Below are 13,175 nucleotides of genomic sequence, written 5' to 3' on the forward strand. Positions count from 1 at the left end.
TTTGAAACTGTGTATTACTTCCAGCCAAGATGGAAGCCTAGACTGACACACTCCATCTCCCTCCACAAATAAGAAGGAATACATCTATTGCAAAACCAGAAATAACCAGAAGTTACAGAAAATAAAGCTACATGGAAGTCCAACGTATGAAGTTATAAAGAAGTGGTGCTCATCCGGACGGGTAGGAGGGGCGAAGCTGGGGCAGAGAGGTCAAGCTGTGCTGGCAGTGGTAGCTGCGGTGACAGTGTTGGGATGGCAGTAAGCACAGACACCCGTATTTAAGGGGAGGGAAGAAACACCTGGGGAGCACCCCCAGCTGCAGACCAGACCCGTCAGCTCATGATTCCAACACCGGGGAAGGCAGACCCCCATTGCCTCGGACTGTGAAGACCAGAGGGAGCAGGGATGGAGGAAGAAGTTCCTGATCTCTCAGCAGAGAGTAAATGGCAAGAATCCATATTGGACCCCCGCCCCCACCCAAAATGTCACAGCATAGTGAGAAGGGTTGCCCGGTAGTGACGAGTGCATATGGGGCTCCGCCCCCCTTTTTGTAGGAGGTGTGACAGCCCCACCCAGGAAGCAAAGGTAAACACAAAACTGTCAGGATGGCAGAGATCATGATAGAGATCCCAGTGACACAACTGACCAGCTAGCAAATATCTAATCTAATGGATCAGCAGGTAGGAAATCTTTCTGAGGCACAGTTCAGAGCTTTGGTTATAAGAATGCTTACAGACCTAACAGCAGATCTTAAACAAGACAGGGAAGGAATGAAGGCTAGTCCTGCTGAAATGAACAAAAACACATACAAAACTAGTGGTGAGGGAAGGAAAACCAGGGATCAAATCAACAAATTGGAACATAGGGACGGAACAAACAGTCAACCAGTGCAGAAAGAGGAAACAAAAAGTGAGAAAAATGAGGGCAGGCTCAGAAACCTATGGGACAGCTATAAGTGAGCCAACATCCGAACTATAGGGTTGCCAGAAGGTGAAGAGAAGAACTAGAAATTGAAAAATTAGGTGAAAAAATAATGAAGCAGAACTTCCCTAACTTGGGGAAGGAAATGGACTTACGGGTCAAGGAAGCATAGAGTTCCAAAGAAACTGAACCCAGGGAGAACCACACCAAGACACATTATAATCAAAATGTCAAAAAATTAAGGATAAAGAAAGAATCTTAAAAGCATCAAGAGAGGAGAATTACATACAAAGGGGTCCCAAGAAGACTATCAGCTGATTTCTCAAAAGAAATTCTGCAGGCAAGAAAAATTCAAAGTAATGAAAATCAAAAACCTACAACCATGATTACTCTAACCAGCGAAGCTGTCATTCAGAACGGAAGGGCAGAAAAAGTGCTTCCAGAACAAAGTAAAACTGAAGGAGTTCATCAGATCCAAACCACTATTATATGAAATGTTAAAGGGACTTGTTTAGGAGGAAGAGGATCAAAACTATGAACATTAAAATGAAAACTGTATCACAACAACCAACAACAGAAGCTAGGGAATAGAAACAAAGGCAAACTAAGTAGGCAACTAGAGTAGGAAAAGAATTATAGGTATGGGGAATATATTGGGCGGAGGTCAGCTGGAAGGGAGGAGGGGGGAAGGGAGGGAGATGGTACAGGAATTAAGAAGCATAGTAGGAGGGAGTGGAGTAGATAGAAAGATGTTGAGAGGAACTATATGCACAACCAATGGGCATGGACTAAGAAGGGGGGACAACTGGAGGGAGGGAGGGCACTAGGTGGAGGGGAACAAAGGGAAAAGAAATTGGGACAACTGTAACAGCATAAGCAATAAAGCATATTAAAAATAATAATAATATTCAATTGTTTGGATGTACTACAGTTTTTTTTTCCATTTACCTATTGAAGGAATCTTGGGTGCTCCCAAGTTTTGGCAATTATAAATAAAATTGCTATAAATATCTGTGTGCAGGTTTTTTATATGTTTTCAATTTATTTGGGTAAATACCAAGAACTCAGTTGCTGGATCATATGGTAAGAGTATGTCTAGTTTCATAAGAACTGACTGTCTTCCAAAGTGGCTGAATCATTAGGCATTCCTATCAACAATGAATAAGAGTTCTTGTTGCTCTGCATCCTTGTCAGCATTTGATGTTATCTGTGTCTGGCATTTAGGTCATCCTAATAGTTGTGTATCTCATTGTTGTTTTAATTTGTGATTCCCTAGTAACATATGATGTAGAGCATCTTTTCATATGCTTACTTGCCATCTATATATCTTCTTCGGTGAAGTGTCTATTCAGGTGTCTTGCTCATTTTTAAATCAGGTTGTTTGTTTTCTTATTGTTGAGTTTTAAGGGTTCTTTGTATATTTTGGTGACAGTTTTATCAGTTGTCATTTTCAAAGATTTTCTCCCACAAAATTTTTTAAAAAACATTGAGAGAAAGAGAGAGAGAGGGAGAGAGAGAGGGAGGGAGAGAGAGAGAGACATCTATGTGACGGAGAAACATTGATTGGTTGCCTCCCATACTCTCCCTGACTGGGGATTGAACCTGAAACCTATGTATGTTTTCCGGCCAGGAATTGAACCCCCAAACTTTTGGTGTATGGGATGACAACCAACTGAACCACCTGGCCAGGGCACTCCCACAAACTTTTTAATAAGAAAGCTGCAGCCTAGATTCCTGCCTGCTTTCTGTTGCAGGGCACAGATCTTTGAATGAATGCTGTGCTCAAATGCTAAACAACAGTGCCAAGAAGTAAACAGTTCTTCGTGCTGCTAAAGCAAGTGTCTAAAAACAACCATCTAAAGTACAGCAGGTTTTTGTTGTTTATGATAGAGCTGAATTGAGTACTAACAATTGAATATTTGAGTACTACACTTTTGAGAGCAGAACTCAGAGTACAGACACTCATAAAGTAATGTAATTTCCAGAGGCTTCTGACCAAGGGAAAAGATCCAGGAGTTGAGTATTTTGTTTTTCATTTTGGTTTTTTTACCAGAGATTAAGTTACCATTAGTAAATTTATTAATGGGCATCTTGCCCCAAGAGTTCTGGTAACAGTAGCACATGTGAACAGAAATAGAAATTATTAAAACGATACTTTGGTGGGCTGCCGACCTAGTTTTTGTACTTGGCACTTTGCTTACAGTGCAATCTTCAAAATGATGCATTTAGTTCAGATAGTTATCTACATCAATATTTTAGAGAAAGGGGTTCTTTAACTTGCAAATTTATAAAGACGAGAAAAGGATACATTGAAAAGGTCTGAGCTCATATTCTAGAAAGAAAATTCCATACATTTTTATCCGTTCAATCACCAAACTCAAACTTGCACCTGGCCCGGTCATCCTGTAAAAGCAAGATCTGCACAGTAGCGCCAATTTTTAGCAATCACTCCATTTACTTACACCCAGCTTGAGTTTCGTTCCTTCTCCTTCATTCCTATAATAGATTCCATTTTCTAAAACCTAATTTGGTGTCCTTCAAACCAAACTATCCTTAGGCTCTGAACAGATTGGTACCGATTCTTTTTGTTCTACCACTTCTTAGCTTTGTAGCTTGTGCAGGTTACTTAATATCTCTCATCTCATTTCTATATTTGTAAAAGTGGATCATGGTCATATTAAAAAGTCTCTAGAGGGATTGAGGTACAGTTGTCCACAGAGGGAACCTACTGGTTAATGTACTCTGCACATTATAATGTACTTTGTTCTCAGCTTCCTTCCATTCTCTGTCTCACTTTCCTACTTCTGTATTACAGGTGCTTCCGGGAATTGATATGATAGGCAGTTAGACAGCTGTGAGCAGAATAGGAATGATAGGCCAGATACAGAAGGCCACCCAGGGTGGGATCTCGCCCCCAGTGTCACCTTTTCTCCCGTAGCATATTGCTGGTCATGCAGTTTAGACACTCTGACCTTTCAGATTTCTGTTCATTTGGTTCAGATCCTCCCCTGACCTTTCCTCCCCTAGCATGTCACCAGTCACACAGTAGACCTCCTTAAAGGAGGAACAAGGGGAGCTGGACAGACCAATCAGTGGAGACTATGATCCTGAGGAGACATACTTGTAAAGATGATGAATATTCTGCTGAGAGCCTCCCCTGGAACCTCTCTTGAAATCTCAGCCTTTAGACTGGCTCTCAGAGCAGCACCACGGTGGTGGGCGAGAACAAGCGCCTTACAAAAGGCAGCAAAAAGGGAGCCAAGAAGAAAGTGATTGATCCATTTTCTAAGAAAGATTGGTATGATGTCGTCGTCGTCGGCAGCCGTCCGTCTCGAGAGACGATGGTGTAGCTTCTTAAGAGTCTATCTGCACCGCCGAGAATGGTTGTGCAGTCCGACTCGGGAGTGACACGGTATCTGTCTCCTCCCGTGTTGAATCGACATCTTGCGATGACGCTGAAGCTACAGAGCCTGGGCAGGGTAATATGGAGGGTCTGCTGTTGCCCATGCAGTAGACCCCCCCTCTCTTCGCAGCTGAAGGGTCCAAGGGAAAGACGGAGTCAATACAGCTTGGCTTCAGGTGCGCCGCAGGAGTTGCCGGTGTTGACTACAACGTCAAACCGCCTTAGGGACTCCGGCTCCGGATTTTCTGTCGGGGTTTACTCCCCTAGCCTTTCCCCTGAAGAGGTATGCCACAAGGCAGCGGAGGTTTTTTGGAGTCAGAGTTTTCCTTCTCTGATGTACCCTGACTGGAAGATCGAACCAGCGACACTTAGCTCGCAGGCCGACGCTCAATCCACTGAGCTAAACCAGCCAGGGCTGGTATGATGTACTATGTTCAATATAAGAAATATTGGAAAAACACTAGTCATGAGAACTCAAGGAACCAAAATTGCATCTGATGATCTGAAGGGTCATGTTTTGGAAATGAGCCTAGCTGATCTGCAAAATAATGAAGTTGCATTAAAAAAAATTAAGCTATTTACTGAGGATGTTGAAGTCAAAATCTGCCTAATTTCCATGGCATGGATCTTACCTGTGACAAAATGTGCTCCATGGTCAAAAAATGGCAGACTATGATTGAAGCTCATGTTCATGTCAAGACTCCTGAAACAGATTTGCTTTGTCTATTCTGTGTTGGTTTTACTAAAAAATGCAACAATCAAATCTGGAAGACCTCTTATGCTCAGCATCAACAGGTCCACCAAATATGGAAGATGATAATGGAAATCATGTCCAGAGAGGTGCAGACAAATGACTTGAAATAAGTAGTCAATAAATTGATTCCAGATAGCATTGGAAAAGACATAGAAAAGGCTTGCCAATCTATTTATCCACTCCATGGTGTCTTTTTAGAAAAGTCAAAATGCTGAAGAAGCACAAGTTTGAATTGGAAAAACTCATGAAGCTTCATGGTGAAGGCAGCAGTTCTGGAAAAGCTACTGGGAATGAGACAGGTGCTAGAGTTGAATGAGTTGATGGATATGAGCCCCAATTCGAGATTCTGTTTAAAATTCAGACTTTTTTCTTTTTTAAAATATGTTTTATTGATTATGTTGTTACAATTGTCCCAATTTCTTTTCCCTCTGCTCCCCTCAACCCAGTGACCCCTCTTTGCTCCAGTTGTCCCCCGGCCAGTCCATGCCCATTGGTTGTGCATATAGTTCTTCTCAACCTCTTCCGGTCTACTACATTCCCTCCTACTATGCTTCTTAATTCCTGCATCATTTCCCTCCCTTCCCCTCTTCCCCCTCCCCGCTGACCTCCCCCCCCATAATGTTCCCCATACTTATAATTCTTTTTCCACTCTCGTTGCCTACTTAGTTTGCCTTTGTTTCTATTCCCTAGCTTCTGTTGTTGGTTGTTGTGATACAGTTTTCATTTTAATGTTCATAGTTTTGATCATCCTCTTCTAAACAAGTCCCTTTAGCATCTCACATAACAGTGGTTTGGATCTAATGAACTCCTTCAGTTTTACTTTGTCCTGAAAGCACTTTCTCTGCCCTTCCATTCTGAATGACAGCTTCGCTGGTTAGAGTAATCATGGTTGTAGGTTTTTGATGTTCATTACTTTGAGTATTTCTTGCCAGTCCCTTCTTGCCTGCAGAGTCTCCTTTGAGAAATCAGCTGATAGTCTTATTGGGACCCCTTTGTACATAATTCTCTTCTTCTCTCTTGCTGCTTTTAAGATTTTCTCTTTAATTTTTGACAATTTGATTATAATGTGTCTTGGTGTGGTTCTCCCTGGGTCCAGTTTATTTGGAACTCTCTGTGCTTCCTGGACCTATAAGTCTACCTCTTTCTCCAGGTTAGGGAAGTTCTGCTTCATTATTTTTTCACATAATTTTTCCATTTCTAGTTCTTCTTCTTCACCCTCTGGCAATCCTATGATTTGAATGTTGGCCCGCATAAAGCTGGCCGATAGGTTTCTGAGCCTCCCCTCATTTTCCTCACTTTTCATCTCTTTCTGCGCTGATTGACTGTTCCTTCCCTATGTTTTGATTTGTTGATTTGATCCCTGGTTTTCCTTCCCTCGCCACTAGTTTCGTATGTGTTTTTGTTCATTTCAGCAGGACTAGCCTTCATTCCTTCCCCATCTTGATTAAGTCCCACTGTTATTTCTGTAAGCTGTCTTATAACTATAGCTCTGAGCCGAGCCTCAGAACGGTTATCTATCTGTTCGTCCATTAATTCATGTATTTGCTTTCTGGTCAGCTATGTGATTGGGATCTCTATCATTAGCTGTGCCATCCTGGCAGTTTTTGATTCCTGGGTGGGGCTGTCACACCTCCTACGCTATCGGGGGCAGAGCCCCGTGCATTCGTCACTACTGGGTGACCCTTCTCACCACACTGTGGCACTTTGCATGGGGGCGGGGGTCCAAGATGGATTCCTACCCTTCTCTCTTCACTGAGAGACCAGGAGCCTTCTCCTCCATCCCCACACCCTCTGGGCCTCACAGTCTGAGGCAATGGGGGTCTGCCTTCCCCGGCATTGGATCGCAAGCTAATGGGTATGGTCTGCAGCCAGGGGTGCTTCCCAGGTGTTTCTTGCCTCCCCTTAAATACGGGAGTCTGGGCTTACTGCCATCCTGCTGCCATTGCTGCAGCTGCTGCCGCCAGCACAGCTTGATCTCTCCACCCTGGCTTTGTCCCTCCTACCTGTCTGGATGAGCACCACTTGTTTATAACTTCATACATTGGACTTCCATATAGCTTTATTTTCTGGAACGTTTGATTATCTCTGGTTTTGCGGTAGTTGTATTCCTTCTTAGTTGTGGAGGGAGACGAAGCATGTCAGTCTAGGCCTCCATCTTGGCCGGAAGTCCTGATATTTTTAAAAATGTCTTTTTACTTGTAAAGATTTTATTTATTTTTAGAAAGAGGGGAAGGGAGAAAGAAAGAGAGGGAGAGAAACAACAATGTGTGGTTGCCTCATGTGCGCCCCTAGCTGGGGACCTGGCCGGCAACCCAGGCATGTTCCCTGACCAGGAATCGAGCTAATGACCCTTTGGTTCGTAGGCCGGCGCTCAGTCCACTGAGCCACACCAGTCAGGGCTAAAATTCAGATATTTAATGGTGAGAAATAAAAAGGCCTATTTGTGATTTAAAAAAGAGAGAGAAATCCCTGCCTTTAGAGGACAGATAAAAGCCCTTAAGACAAAGGACTCAGTGTGTGGACACTCTCTTGAGCACATCACGCTTTTCCACCTCTCCTTTCCCCAATCACGTTTTGACTTTCTCCTAAGCTTCTTTGGCCTCTGTAACTTTCTTCCCAAGTCCATGTGGCTCAGTTGGCTCACTTCTTCCACAGTTTACTTCTTCTGTCTCTTTGACATGCTAAATAAATTTTTGCTTATATTTGAGTTTCTTGGCTCTGAATCCGTTTCTTAGCCAAACTCAAGGACTGAGTCTAACATCTGATGCCATTTGCCATCAACAAAATATGTGTAATGCTCTTTGCAGGCCCTGCTTCTAATGTAAATCAAATTAAGATTACACATACTCTATTGCCTGTGTGACATTTCTTGTTCAAGCATTAATCTCAAAGAAACTTAGCAGATCCTACCAGGTAGATCAGAACTATTAACCCCAAAATGTGTTTTTTACTTTCAAATGTATTTTACATGATAGGCATATTCACAGGCTGTGGGGTTCTTATGGACTCTCCCATTAAGGAACTGGTGAAAGCAATTCCTTACATATGGTTTACCTATTTCAAATCTATGGAAACATTGTTTTTAATTAATAAAGGTTTTCAAAAATTGAAGTATTCACAAACTCAATGATGGTGAGGTTGTGATATAAGAAATAGATTATTTGGTTTTGTCCTGGTTCTTGGCACAGAGCTTCTAAAACACTTGTAACTTTCTAAGTGATAAGAACAACAGGAATATCTTCTTCTTTTTTTTTTTTTTTTGTGGCCCCTAGCTCCAGAAACAGGTAAAAGAGCATATTTTACTATAATATTTGGTTTTAATCCTCCAGTTAAAAATAGCTCTGAAGTTATAAAAGTAAAAGGAGTGTCCTTTGTTATTTATAACCAGCCCCTTTTAAGCATACTCAAGTTTATGTTTATGAGGCAATTTTTAGTAGCCCCGAAGGATGTGAGGCTGCTTTCCAGAACCAATTCCATGATTAGAAGGTTGGAATTTTCAGTCCCACCTGTCAATCCCTAGGAAGGAAAGCAGTGAAGGCTGGAGGTTAAGTTAATCACCAATGATCAATGCTTAATCAACCATGACTACTGTAATTAAATCTCCATAAAAACGCATGACAACGGGGTTTGAAGAACTTCAAAGTTGGTGAACAAGAACACATCCACACCCTGAGAGGATGTATACCCACCCAAAACTCCACAGAGACAAGCTCCTATGCCTTTGACCCTCTCAGACCTCACCCCGTGCATCTCTTCATCTGGTTATTCATTTGTATTCTTTAATATATCCTGTGTAATAAATCAGTAATAGTAAGTAATCTATTTCCTTGGGTTCTCTGAGCCATTCTAGCAAATTATCAAACTTGAGGAGAGGGTCATATGAACCCCTGATTTATAGCTGGTCAGTCAAAAGTACAGGTGATAGCTTGGGACTTTTGATTGACCTCTGAAGTGGGAGTAGTCTGGTGAGACTGACTCATTAACCTGTGGGGTCCAAGCTAGCTCCAGGCAGTTAGTTCTAAAATTGAGCTAAATTGTGGGACACCCAGCCAGTGTCTGCTGAGAACTGGAGAATCGCTAGATGTTAAAAAACCCGCACATCTTATGTCAGAAGTATTGAGTGTAGAGAAGAAAAGATGTTTTTCCTTTTAATGACTTATTATAAAGTGAATACACTCATGTAACCCCAGCCAAAGTCAAGAAATAGAATATTGCCAACTTACCAGAACTGGCCAGAGAAGGAAAACTCTGACTCCAAAAAACCTCCGCTGCCTTGCGGCATACCTCTTCAGGGGAAAGGCTAAGGGAGTAAACCCCGACAGAAAATCCGGAGCCGGAGTCCCTAAGGCGGTTTGACGTTGTAGTCAACACCGGCAACTCCTGCGGCGCACCTGAAGCCAAGCTGTATTGACTTCGTCTTTCCCTTGGACCCTTCAGCTGCGAAGAGAGGGGGGGTCTGCTGCATGGGCAACAGCAGACCCTCCATATCACCCTGCCCAGGCTCTGTAGCTTCAGCTCCACTGGAGAGGACACTCCAGCGTCATCGCAAGATGTCGATTCAACACGGGAGGAGACAGATACTGTGTCACTCCCGAGTCGGACCGCACAACCATTCTCGGCGGTGCAGATAGACTCTTAAGAAGCTACACCATCGTCTCTCGAGACGGACGGCTGCCGACGACGACCAGAACTGGCATGGCCCTGTGACTCCTCCCAATTATTGTTCTCCTTGTCTTCCCAATAAATAACCACTTTGTCTCATTATATATTAGTTTTGTCTGTTTCTATAGATTTGTCTATTCTGGACAATTAATATAAATGCATATATGCAAAAAAGGCTGAAAATAAGTAAGCTAAGTGTTCCTCTTAAGATATTAGCAAAGAACAAATTAAACCTAAAGACAATAGAATGGAGAAACAGAAAACACATAATAGAATTATCAAAAGCAAACACTGGTTCTTTGAAAAGGCTATTAATATTGAAATGCTCCTGATAAGACTACTAAAAAAGAGAAATCAGATAAGCAATGACAGGACTGAAGAAGGGGGCATCGCTATACATGTAAACAGGTATTAAAAAGCTAAGAGAAAAAGATAAAAAATAAAAAGCTAAGAGGATATTCTAAACAAGTTCATGACAATAAATTTGAAAACCTGGATGCTTATATAGTTTGTTCCTTTTTGTAAATTCTAAGTAGAATTCCATTGTGTGGATATATCACAGTTTGTTTAACCATTAACCTGTTTAAGGAATCTGGGCTCTTTCTAGTTGGGGCTATCACAAATAAAGCTGCTATAAATATCTGTGTACAGGTTTTCATGTGAACATGTTTTTGTTTTTGTTTTTGTTTTCCTGGGATAAATGCCCAGGAGTAAAATTGCTGGGTCACATGGAAATAGTCAGTTTAGTTTTGTAAGAAACTGTTAAACTGTTCTTCAGAGTGGCAGCACTGTTTATATTCCCATCAGTAATAAATGACAGATCTAGTTCTCTAATTCTTACTAGCATTTGGTTTTGTCATTTTTTTTTTACTTAAAAGAATAGTTTTAGTTCTTGTTCATGCTGTGTATTGATGCAGCAGCCACTATTTGAAACACCGTTTGCCACCATGGAGAAAGATAAAAACCTCCTGAGGGTCTGGAAACAGCTTGAGTGGGACAGCTAGTTGGGTGGGGCAGGGTCTGAGGAAATCACCAGGGAGGATGACAATGTGAACCAGGTTGATGGAGACTCAGATGTGGCTCCTGATGGTCGGCTGTGTGTGTGTGTTTGGCGGGGGATGGGGTGTGTGTGTGTGTGTGTGTGTGTGTGTGTGTGAAATGGTGTCTCAGAAAAAGAATAATGGCCTTTGCCAGCACTTTTGTCTGGCAGAAAGCTGCCCTCCCCCTATTCCCTGCTCTTGCTCTGATGCCAGACAGGTCAGTTCCTCTCCATATGTCCCTGGTGCCTTTCAAGCTGCTGCTGCCTCAGAACCCTCTGTCTCCCTCAGCCTCAATCTCTGCTGTTTTTTTTATAGACAATAGGGGGATTTATTTGTCTGGCACTGGAACCCTGGGCTGAGGAGCCTGTTGTGGGACTGGGACCCCTTGCTCCTCAGGGGGGTAATGAACAGCCAGATATCCCTCCTGATATTTATCCAGCACAAGTGGGTGTGGGACCAGCCCATTCTGCATCTCCACCCCTCCTGCCAGTCTTGATGTGGCTTCTTTAAATCCCTAGTTGTAGGACTTTCATTCAGCCAGATTTCAGGCAGTTCTGCATATGGTTGTTCTGTAGTTTAGTTTTATTCTGATGTGGCTATGGGAGGAGAGGAGTACGATTTATCTATGCCACCATCTTCACTGGAAATCCATTTAAAAATATATGATCCAGATTTGTTAGTATATTAGAAGGGTAAGTTGATCTGCAACATACTAAACCTCTATAGCCCACAGCGATTCAGGTTTTTGAAGGATTAGGACCCAAGCATCTAGATACTTTTTAAATTTTCACTGGTGAATTTTATTTGCAGCCAGGATTATGAAGACACCTTGATTTCAGAAGCCACAAGTTTTGAAGGAAAAGTTATCCTTTGAAGAAATAGCCATATCCAATGATGGAAATGTGATAAACAAGGAAAGTATGTGGTAGGATAATAGAGCTTAATACAACTCAGAAATATAAACAAGGTTTCTATGACAATGGGAAATAACATTTTAAGGGAAAACATTTTAAAACTTTTGAAAGTTCAAAAATAGATTAATTTTAAAACAATTTACTTAGACCAAAAATAATTTTAAATTTGAATACTAAATAATAAGTGGTTACTTAAGAGCCATGAAGAATTCCCTATCAACAATAAAGAATGCAATAAAATAAATTAGTTGATAAAGAGCTAATTGCCCAACTCACCTAGAAAAGAAAAAAAACATGGAAAAAGTTCAGGTAGTGGCTAATCAAGTTAATTGACTAATTTGAAGTCATCAAAATTTCTGACAACCACCCCGGCTGGTGTGGCTCAGTGGACTGAGCACTGGCCTGTGAACTAGTTTGATTCTCAGTCAGGGCACATGCCTGGGTTGTGCCCAGGTCCCAAGTTGGGGGCATGTGAGAAGCCACTGATTGTGGTTTCTCTCACAAACCAATGTTTCCCTCCCCCTTTTACTTCCTCCCTTCCCCTCTTAAAATTTCTTTCTGAGAACCCAAGAGTTGGTGGATTGTGTCTCCTGAGGGGAGCTGAACCTCTACAAAGGGAAAATATTGAAAATTCTAAGAACTAAAAATGTAATGCCTCATGAAGAGCAGTAACATAAATTAGAAAATTAGAATATATTATTTAAAAAGGAGCAAGTCAAAGAGTAAGAGGTTTAAGAAAAACAAAGAGAACTATCTGCCTAATCGCCCCTCTGGCTTTCCCCAGACCTCTAATCATCCATGCCTCTACAGTGGGATTCTAAGCAGTTGCGTGCTTCTTTGGAGAACTGGTGAAAATGACACCAGAATGGCTAGTCAAGGTCAGTCAGGGCAGATAAGGTAGGTCTAAGTGTCAGACCTGCTCACATGCTTGTGCTCTTCACCAGGTTTTACGGCATCAGGATCAGCAAAGTCACTGTAAGCAGACAGCTGGACTTCATTCTTGACTCCAATACCTCCTACTGATAATGTGACTACTTTCTCTACCTCACTCCTTAGAATTTATACTGAAAAATCCTCTGTGCTCCTCCAGAATACCCTCTTAGAGCAAACTATGGGTTCCAATCTTGCTATTTCCCTACATTCTACTAGCAACATCACTGACCTAGTTCTAGTCTTACCAGGAGATGCTAAAGGTCACGCAAGAGGATTTTCAAGACACTATCTACAAGCATATGCACCCAAGCTTCAATGCTATATATTTTTAGAATTAAAAAATTTAAGACTTCTAGGATTTATTATTATACTAAAATTATTTTAGTATAATGTTGCTTTAATATATCCAAACTCAATTATTAGGTATAAACTTCTTTGAAGTCTTATGTAACTATAAAATCAAAACAAATCTACATATTAAATACAACCCAAATTACAACTAATAAAATTAAGTTTTATTTTTAATTTTTTAGAAACCTCCATACTAT

General features: G+C 41.6%; 1 pseudogene; it reads left to right on the forward strand.

The window, feature by feature from the left end:
* Positions 1–252: 252 nt before the first annotated feature.
* Positions 253–12,717, forward strand: LOC150021720 (small ribosomal subunit protein eS1-like; annotated as a pseudogene).
* The last annotated feature ends 458 nt before the right edge of the window (positions 12,718–13,175 follow it).

Source organism: Furipterus horrens, unplaced genomic scaffold (genome assembly GCF_987537825.1).
Source record: "Furipterus horrens unplaced genomic scaffold, mFurHor1.1.pri manual_scaffold_1, whole genome shotgun sequence".
Lineage (NCBI taxonomy): Eukaryota > Metazoa > Chordata > Mammalia > Chiroptera > Furipteridae > Furipterus > Furipterus horrens.